This window comes from Aplidium turbinatum, chromosome 2, assembly GCF_918807975.1.
Source record: "Aplidium turbinatum chromosome 2, kaAplTurb1.1, whole genome shotgun sequence".
In the NCBI taxonomy this organism is placed as follows: Eukaryota; Metazoa; Chordata; class Ascidiacea; order Aplousobranchia; family Polyclinidae; genus Aplidium; species Aplidium turbinatum.
Window position 1 is genome coordinate 25,516,632 of NC_137473.1, and position 8,914 is coordinate 25,525,545.

General features: G+C 37.9%; 1 long non-coding RNA gene across 1 annotated transcript; it reads left to right on the plus strand.

Moving 5' to 3' along the window:
- The first annotated feature begins 1,205 nt into the window (after positions 1 to 1,205).
- Positions 1,206 to 3,779, plus strand: LOC145786908 (uncharacterized). The gene is made up of 4 exons (XR_014291324.1): positions 1,206 to 1,371; positions 1,985 to 2,161; positions 3,180 to 3,298; positions 3,586 to 3,779. It is a non-coding gene; the product is annotated as an uncharacterized LOC145786908 (long non-coding RNA).
- Positions 3,780 to 8,914: the final 5,135 nt, after the last annotated feature.

Below are 8,914 nucleotides of genomic sequence, written 5' to 3' on the forward strand. Positions count from 1 at the left end.
ATGAGAAAGGCAATTTGACCACGCGAAGTACAAAGTAAAATCACATTGATTCGTGTAAAAGCGGATCACTCATCAACACTAGGTAACGTCAGGCTTGATAGAACCGTCATCGGTTAATCCGGATCTTCGCCTAATCCGGATGGAATCGCCGGTCAAATCGAATCCGGATTACCCGAGTTCTACTAATTAACTTTTGCATGATTTTGCTTTGACGAAAGCTATAAAATAAAATTGGTAGCCTAGTCTTACTCTGTTTGATGGCTGTAATTATTTCTTATGTCCTCGTAAATAAACTTTACAATTATTGTAACGGTTGTGTGATCAAATAAATTAAAAGCAAAACGGCCTTAACTAAATTTTTATTCTTTTAATTAAAAATTTGCACTCATAAATGTGGAAAATAAAAAGAACGAAGAGTTTATTGCACTCATATTTTTAACATTAAGCAATGGCATGTGATGTTGTTTAGATAGAAATTCTGAGCTCAAAAATAGGGAGGGGCCTCACAAATGGAATAGCCTAGGGCCTCTCATGGTCTAAATCCGGCCCTGCCAGTGAGAAGATAATTTGAGCCCGGTACCAATGAGATCTTTGGGCCTCTAAACAGTTTTAAGAATAACGCACTACATCTAAATATACGCGGTAGTTTGTTTGTTTTTCCGGACACCTTGAAGAAGTTACGGGCTCCTAAAATTATCCAGGGCCCGAGTTCAAAAGTACTCCCTGAACTCCCCTGACACCGCTACTGATGGGCAATTCCCAGCTTCAGGAGCAGTCATGTTGCGTCGAAATCTCTCCTCAATTTCTTGAAGCGAGATTTCACAAAACGATCGCTACTTTTACTTTCAACGATCCGGCGAATCGTTTTTTCTCCTCCCGCGGTGCATAGAACAACACTGCAGGCACAATAATTGTTGTGAAAACTCCATTATGACGTCACTACTTAAACTTTGAGTGGTCAATATGACGCGTTAAAGTGAAATAGGCAACAAAGCTTTAGAATGCGGCGATGTGTTATATCAACGTGAGGAGATGCAATTTAGCAGAAGAACTTGGTTTGTTTTGATGAAGGAAGACAAAGGCCATGACTTAATCCTTTGCTAAAGGGATTATGACGTCACTCGATTCACTTCGACTGTTCAAGCATGGCGGTTGTGCGCAATACACAACTACGTGGAGAGCCGAAAGCACAATGCTTATGTGAACAGCGCTAAGAGGAATTTTCGCTTCTTGCATCGAAAATACAAAAAGTCGAATTCAATTGAGATATTAGTTTTAGAAATGATCAATTAGAAATGAGCCGAAAGAAGTTTTAGAAATGATCAAAATGAAACTATAGGAATGACTTACGACAATGTTTATGAAAACCTGGTAAGTGAATGTCTTTTATTCATTGAACCTGAAATAATTGTGTAAAGTCGTTTTTGTCACTAGGCTACGTTTACACAATTTAAAGAAAGTTATAAAACTCAATTTAGAGAAAGTTATAAAACTCAATGACCAATGGAAAACTTTCATATGAAATATTCTCGTGACAAATTTAGTGCCAGTGCTCCTAGATGAGTGCTAAGAAGATATCAGCAAAGTAGCAGAGCTTGTGATGTCCCACAACATGTGTAGGGTTTTGCTCAATCTTTGATTTTGCTGCTTCGGCAGTGTTTGCCTGACTGCTTGAATGTGTTTGTATTTTTATGTCGTGTGGATAGGTCTGTGATGGTTGTAGAGTATTTGCAAATGTAGCTTTCATTGCCGTCAACTGAATAATAATAATAGCATGTTTTATTTTGCGGCCATTGCGACAACATAGCCTACAGTAGCCTACACTGCGACCTACATACGCAACACAACAGACGACTGGAATCCCAAATAAAACTTTAAACGTTGGCTGTCATTTGTAACAGTCGAAAATTTCTGTAACAAGTGCTGAAGCTTTTTAATATGATGGATGAAACCCCTGTCATTACATTAGATTTACATTTTACAGGTGGAAAACTTAAGTCAAGTTGTTGGCAAAAATGCAAGCGATTGTATCAGTGGACTTATTCCAACTATTATTATCGAACACAACACAGTTCAAGTTATGTCGAAAACAAAGAAAGAAAAAAAAAACATCGTGAAGTCTAAGCACTCGTTTGATTGTTTAAAAAAGAATCTGAAAAAGGTTGTTCTTGCTGAGTACGGATAGGCTAAATGTTTCTACTACGACTAAATGATTATGTCATAACTAGGGCCATTTTTATTTTGACCTAACGAAATTGCTTATTTGTAGAGGCCACAGTTCTCCCTTGAATTGATGCCAGTTACCCAAACATAAAATTTTTTCGATTTCAGACCCTAAAACGTAATATTTTTTCGAAAATTCAAGGTGTTTTATGGATTATAAAAAGTGCGTCGTGTTGTTTGGCTATTGGAAAATCTCCACAAAGCTGTTTAACTTTTACTGAAGACGATTTAGCTTGCTTAGGTATTTTTGTATTACAGAATGTTAGTAGGCTATTCCTACAATCCAAACTGCTGAGCTTCGAAAAGACCACGTTTGTAAAGAGGGGGTGTTTTATAAAAATGATTTAAATACGTAACAATGAATAAACAATGGACAATTTGCGATAAAAGTTACTGCTGATCCATGCTGATCTAAGTGGGTATTGTGACATATTTCCTGCTTTTCTGGGTTAATATGATTTAATTATGTTGCAGTTCTTGATTTACAATGTTTCCACGAGGATTTTGACAGAAATTACTCTCAAGAAACACAAAAAGTTTGTCAAAAGTCATAATTTGACAAATTTTGACTTTATTGAAAATTTTGACTTTATTGCCAATTTTGACTATATTTTGACCTATAAACTCTTAGAAACCGTCCCCTAAGTGCTGAAAACAACTTTATTCTTTGATTCGTGGATAGACGAGGTCCTTAAAAAATTTTGACTTTATTGACTTTTGCGGGCCCTAGTCATAACTATGCCATTTTGCTCTTTTGATTAATGTATGATGTAATTGTGAAGAGTATTGAGTAATGTATGAAACTGTTTTAGTGGTGTACTCGCATTGATGTGAACAACGAACATGGTGGTTAGTAGGCTATGTCGGCCTACTAACCACCTGATTTAGCACTTATATATACTGATATACTGATTTATATACTGATTTAGCACTTCTTTTTTTACTTTCATGATTAGACATGGTGATGGCGCACGACAAAGCTGCTGCCGTGCAGCAAATTGATGAAGAGTTTCAGAGTGATTTCGAAATTGGAAGGACAGGCAAGGTGGCCGAAAACGGCAAAAACTAACTTTTGGTGAGCAGTGAGCTTGTTGTATGTTTGAAAGACAACTGCGAATGTGTTGCTTTAGTTGTTGAATAACTATCTGTACACGCAATTAGAATGTATTGGAACTTGATTATCGCTCTGCGTGGCGCAGAATCGAATGATAAGTTTTTTGTCACGCACGTTGGAGAAAGGGATATTACATTGATATTGCAGATTGTCAATTAACTTCGTATTATCCTGGACGACAACTGATCAAAATCCTACACTGTTGTTAAACAGCCCTCTTGAATTAAATATTTTTGTTTCATTCGCAGGAATTCAGAATGATAAAGATACGCAAGAAAAAGCTGCTGATGTGCAATGAATATCCATCTGTCAATACGATTTGATGTGGCTTGTTTCTAATAAATGTGAAAATATAAGAAGCTCGGCTGTTACTTTGCTTTGTCACAAAGGGAGTAGTGTTGCTTATAAATCCGTGTTGCTGCTGTTCTTTCGCCCAAGGATTAGCTAGGTTCAACAATAAACTTTTGGTGATGAGCGAAGTTTAGGTACAGAGACGTTTGGCAAATGTAAATGCCAATGCTGTTCAGATGTTTTATGCACCAGCTTGCTTCGCATGGCCAACCTTGGTCAAAGCGCGGGCATCACAATAGTTAATAGGTCAGATGAGGCAGCGTCATGGTGCATAAAATTCAACCAGAATTTAGGCGCCAGATGAAGCAAAATGGTGCACAAGCCATCTTGCCAACGATGGCCAGATACAGATGCCAACGTTGGCAAGATGAAGCAAAAAGGTGCATAAAACATTTTGCCAATGTTGGCAAGATACAGAAGCCAACGTTGGCTAGATGCAGAAGTCGACGTTGGCTAGATGCAGACGCCAACGGTTGCAAGATGCAGACGCCAACGCTGGCCAGATGCATCCAAATGGAGCATAAAACATTTTGCCAACGTTGGCAAGATGCAAAAGCCAACGTTGGCAAGATGCAGTAGCCAGCGTTGGCAAGATGCATAATCCAATGTTGGCAAAATGCAGAAGCCAACGGTGGCAAGATGCAGACGCCAACGCTGGCCAGATGCATCCAAATGGTGCAAAAAACATCTTGCCAACATTGGCGTCTGCATCTTGCCAATGTTGCGGCCTAATTCTTGCCAATGTTGCCCCAACAATCAACGTTTACTGGGATATGTCCGTTTTTTTTTTTTTTAGTGTGATTATTTGTTTTTAGTTTTTTTGTTATTACTGTGTTACCTGCAACAGGCTCGGGTGGCAGCTGACATAGATGACCTTTACAGGTCTTTCGTTGCCATCCTGCTGTGCTGATGGACACTCAATTTGTATATACTTTTTGTTTGTTTATCGCCAGCAAAACAATAAACTGAACTGAACTCTTTATCTGCAATTGTTGTGGAAATTTTCAATAGATTCAGCAACAGTTAGCCATAGTACCATAGTACAGTGCTTCCACTTTGAAGGATTTTATCCCGAAATCGGGATTTTTCAACGCTTTGAAGGATAAAAAAGGGAAATGAAGATAGGAAGGATTTTTTAAGGATTTTTAACAATTTTACAAGGAAATTTTGTCTTAAAAAGGGAATTGTTGTTTTTAGCAATTTTAAAGAAAAACTTTTTAATATTCCCTTTAAAAAGTTCTAACAACGATTGGAATAACGATGAACAGCTGGTTTCCGTCGTCCCTCGACATCCGGAACCCCTCTTGCTCTCTTTCCCATCCTCACCTTTCTGTCACTTGATTTCATTTTTCGCCATTTTGGGAATTGGACGTGATTGCAGATTGCAGTGAGTGAGTAAGTTCTCAGTTCTTTTAGTTAAAATTAGGTAATCCGTTGATTTACAGACATAACTTTCCCTGGGTAAAATTGAATTTCCGAAAGATGATGATGTTGTTTTTGCTAGTTTGTTTTATTTGTTTTCGTCATTGTTTTCAGTGTCGTCAAGTTATAGCCTATCTATTTTGTGAGTCGTGCAAGGCCTATGGTGCGTTGCGCTTGAAATGGCTTTGCCCGTGGTAGGATTTCTTTGTGGGGTTTTCTTTGCCTGCCTTGCTCTTCTTGCTATGAGCTAAACGCATCAAGACGTGTTCCCCTTAAGACCATCAGCACTCTTGATAACGCACCATGGCCGATCTTCATAGCAACTGTCCATACAAATCTTAAATATATCAGCTAAAGCTATGCGGGCTAATAAAGCTATAGCCTAAATTTATTTGTTTTTGTTTTTTAACATTTTCTTTTTTTTCTTTTCCCTTCATATCTTAAATTTTTCTGAAGGTGTTGCGACCGTGCCAAATTTTTTTCAACTCAATAACTTACTTCGGTCACAAGCACGTTTTAACGTTCGCGTTTTGTCGCTTCTACCTTTTTCTCGACCTTTGCTATGTTGACATGTATTGTTTTGATATGATGGTCAGAAATAAAAAACAACTGAACTGCACTGAACAATGACAAAGTTCACTGAGGTTCGACTTTCGACGTACAGTTAGGAATGATAAGCTTCCGGTTTATAAAAGTTAGTTTTTGCCTATGCTATCTGATTATGGTGTCATAATAATAAAGGCTAGGCCAAGTAGTGTGTATACAACATGTATAGTGTACACAGTCAGACTGAGTTAGTATCATGAATAGGCCTAGTATCCTTGAGTTTTTAGTCAGTCTCAGATGATTGTGAAGATGTTACTGACAAGGAGAAAAAAGAGATAGCCTAGCCAATAGTGTTAAGTTAGCGGCTTAGCGCATCAAGGAAAACTAAACACAAAAATAAATTTGTTAATGGATCTGGATGGATAGTTTGTTGAAACTGGACATTTACCACCTGTGCATTTTCGCTGTTAGGGATAGGTTAGGAGTCCTGGTAGAAAAGATGAGAGTGATAGTTCGTAAATGATGTCCAGGACCAGGTGGTAATGTCCCAGAACCGACTAACTGACAAGCAGTTTTTTGGATGGACAGTGAACAAAGGAAGTAAACCATATTATTGTAAAATATAGGCTGCTTTTGTGCAGCCTACTGTTCTAATAAAACAACGTTGCTTTGACATAAAATCGAGATTACAATGGCTTTAACTGAGATTATAATAACTTTAAAGTTGTATTAGCACCTTTTTTAACCTAAATAATGTCAAAAATAACCTCGCCTATGAAGGAAATTTTGAAAGATTTCCGACTGAGAAAAAAGGGATTTTTCAGGACAAAAAAGGAATTTGAAGAGGATTTATCAATTGTCAGAAGTGGAAGCACTGCATAGTAGCCTAGGTCATAGTCATTAATGCGCATAGTAGTCTTAAGATTTTGGCACCCAAGTTTGAAAACCTGAGATTGCGAGATACGAGTCCTTCTATTTAAGGTGTCTATGGTACAAGCTATCGAGGCAACTGCAGCTGCAACAAATAACTTCCCTTGATTCAAACATAAATTAAAAGAAAATGAAGGGGTGTACCAGCAAACATCTATAGGATTGGCCCATGATAGCCTACTAGAGAAGGATCCACAGAGGATAAAAAATTATATGAAATCAACAAGTGAATAAAAAAAATAACAGTTAACCTCTCAAGTACATGTAGCTCCACACAAAGTGAAATTTACATGCTTTTTGACTCTTTTTTATTTCTTTAAAAGTACCGGTAATGTCTAAAAAGACATTATTGTCCAAAAAGAATGTCTAAAAAGACATTATTAAAAGGAACTACAGACAAAGGCCAGTGTTTCGATCTCTTCAGCGTAGTAAAGTGAAAGTGGAAAGTTGGCTTGAAGTGTTGGTTGAGATGATGATTTGAGAGTAATTGTTGTAAATGAGAATGGATTTAATTTTTAATTTCGGATTTCAGCAAAATGTAACTTTACAGCCTATTAGAAGGTGTGATTTTTTTGAGAGAAGTTGTCTCAAAAAATCATTACTTAAATGCATTACTTACTTAAAGTCATTACTTACGTAACTTAAATACTACAAACATGGGCTCCGTTAGAGGGGGGCCGCGGGGGTGATTACTTCCCCACCAATTGGAGTGTGGGGAGGGGTAACTAATGCAAAATTACCCCCCCACTAATGTAGAGATAAAAAAAAAATATTTTCATTTCATTTTTTTATTTTGTTGCACAACTTTTGAGTTTTTTGCTTGGAAACTCCGACTCGCAAGACAACGCCAAACTATATGGTAGGCACTTTAACATGCAGATATCCAATCCACCACGAACCAATCAGATGTTACGTTGTCTGTCCAATTGTGACCATTCCAGCATTCAGCCAGAGACTTGATTATTACTTTGAACTTTGTTCGCTAATTACAGAAGAAAAAAAAGAGTTATAGCAGTGGTGGGAATCAAACCCACGTCAATGAAATGACTAGCCTACCACCGCCCTAACCCTCTGCGCCAAGCCAACCGATGGCAAAGCGATGACTTTATTTAGCTAGAATTTGCGTTTTTCCTTTGTTCCTTCTAAACGCAACCTTGATGACGTCATGAACAGCGTAGCTTCTGATTGGTTCGTGCTGGATTGGATATCTGCATGTTAAAGTGCCTACCAAACTGTTATATAGGCCATCCTGTCAAAAATATACGCATCACAATGCGCTATGTGTGACGTCATAATTTGTTACTGCTACAAACTGTTTAATTTCGCTTTTTTACCACTCATAAACGAAATCTACTACAGTTGCACTGTTTCAATGTCTTTCGGCGTTGAATCGTTGTAACTCGGCGGCTTTTTTCGCGGAGATAGCTTCTCTCCGCCTTTGTTTGAACCAGCGGGGCTTGATGGTTTTGCCATGCCATGCGATTTTGCTGATGGAGAGACGATTGGTGGCTTTTAAAAAAATGATTGCAAGGCTAAGGGATAGCTCAGGCAAAGGACAGCTATTTGCTGAGTCAAGTAAAATTTCTATTTATTTTTAAATATTATTATTTGTAAAATTCCATTTTTTGTTTACTGTTATTTCTTACACGGCGCAGATGCAGTAACGTAGCTAGGGAGGGGCTGCACATTCCCTAGCTACGCCACTGTGCAGATGTTAGGCCTTCCTGTAGTAATAATGTAGTATCAATCAAGATGTCTCTCTATTTTCAGTTGTTGTAAAAGTTAATGCATTTTAGCTTTAATTTTATTTTTTTCTGAGTTGAATGTAGGCCTAGCTTTGACCTTTCGATCTTTTAAATCTAACCTTTTATGTGCAAAATTTGGAGAACTTGAGCCAAGGAAGAATACTGAGAGGGATTTTTGTGTACGCCCCCTCCCCTTTTCAGTCAAAATTGTCTCAAAAGTTCAAAAAATGTGGCAAATGTTAAAGAGCTTTTGCTCGCGATTTCAGATTCGTTGAAATATTTTTTTGATTCTAAATCGTGCTGAAAAGCAAAAATTTTGCGCCTTCGGCGCGAAACATGTCGTCTAAGACACTGTACGTATAAGAAACTCTAGCTTTTAGTAATGCAAAGGGGGTCTGGGGCGACCTCCCATAAGTATATGTGATGAAATAATCCAATAAGCCCCTGTCGATGTCGAAACATCATTCCCGCCCCTGCCTAAATTACCCCCCCACTCTCAGAAAGTGTCCGGAATCCCTGGGCCTGCAGTACAAAGATAGCTTATCATTTTTAGATATGGCCAAACAAGTTAAACAATTGTCAT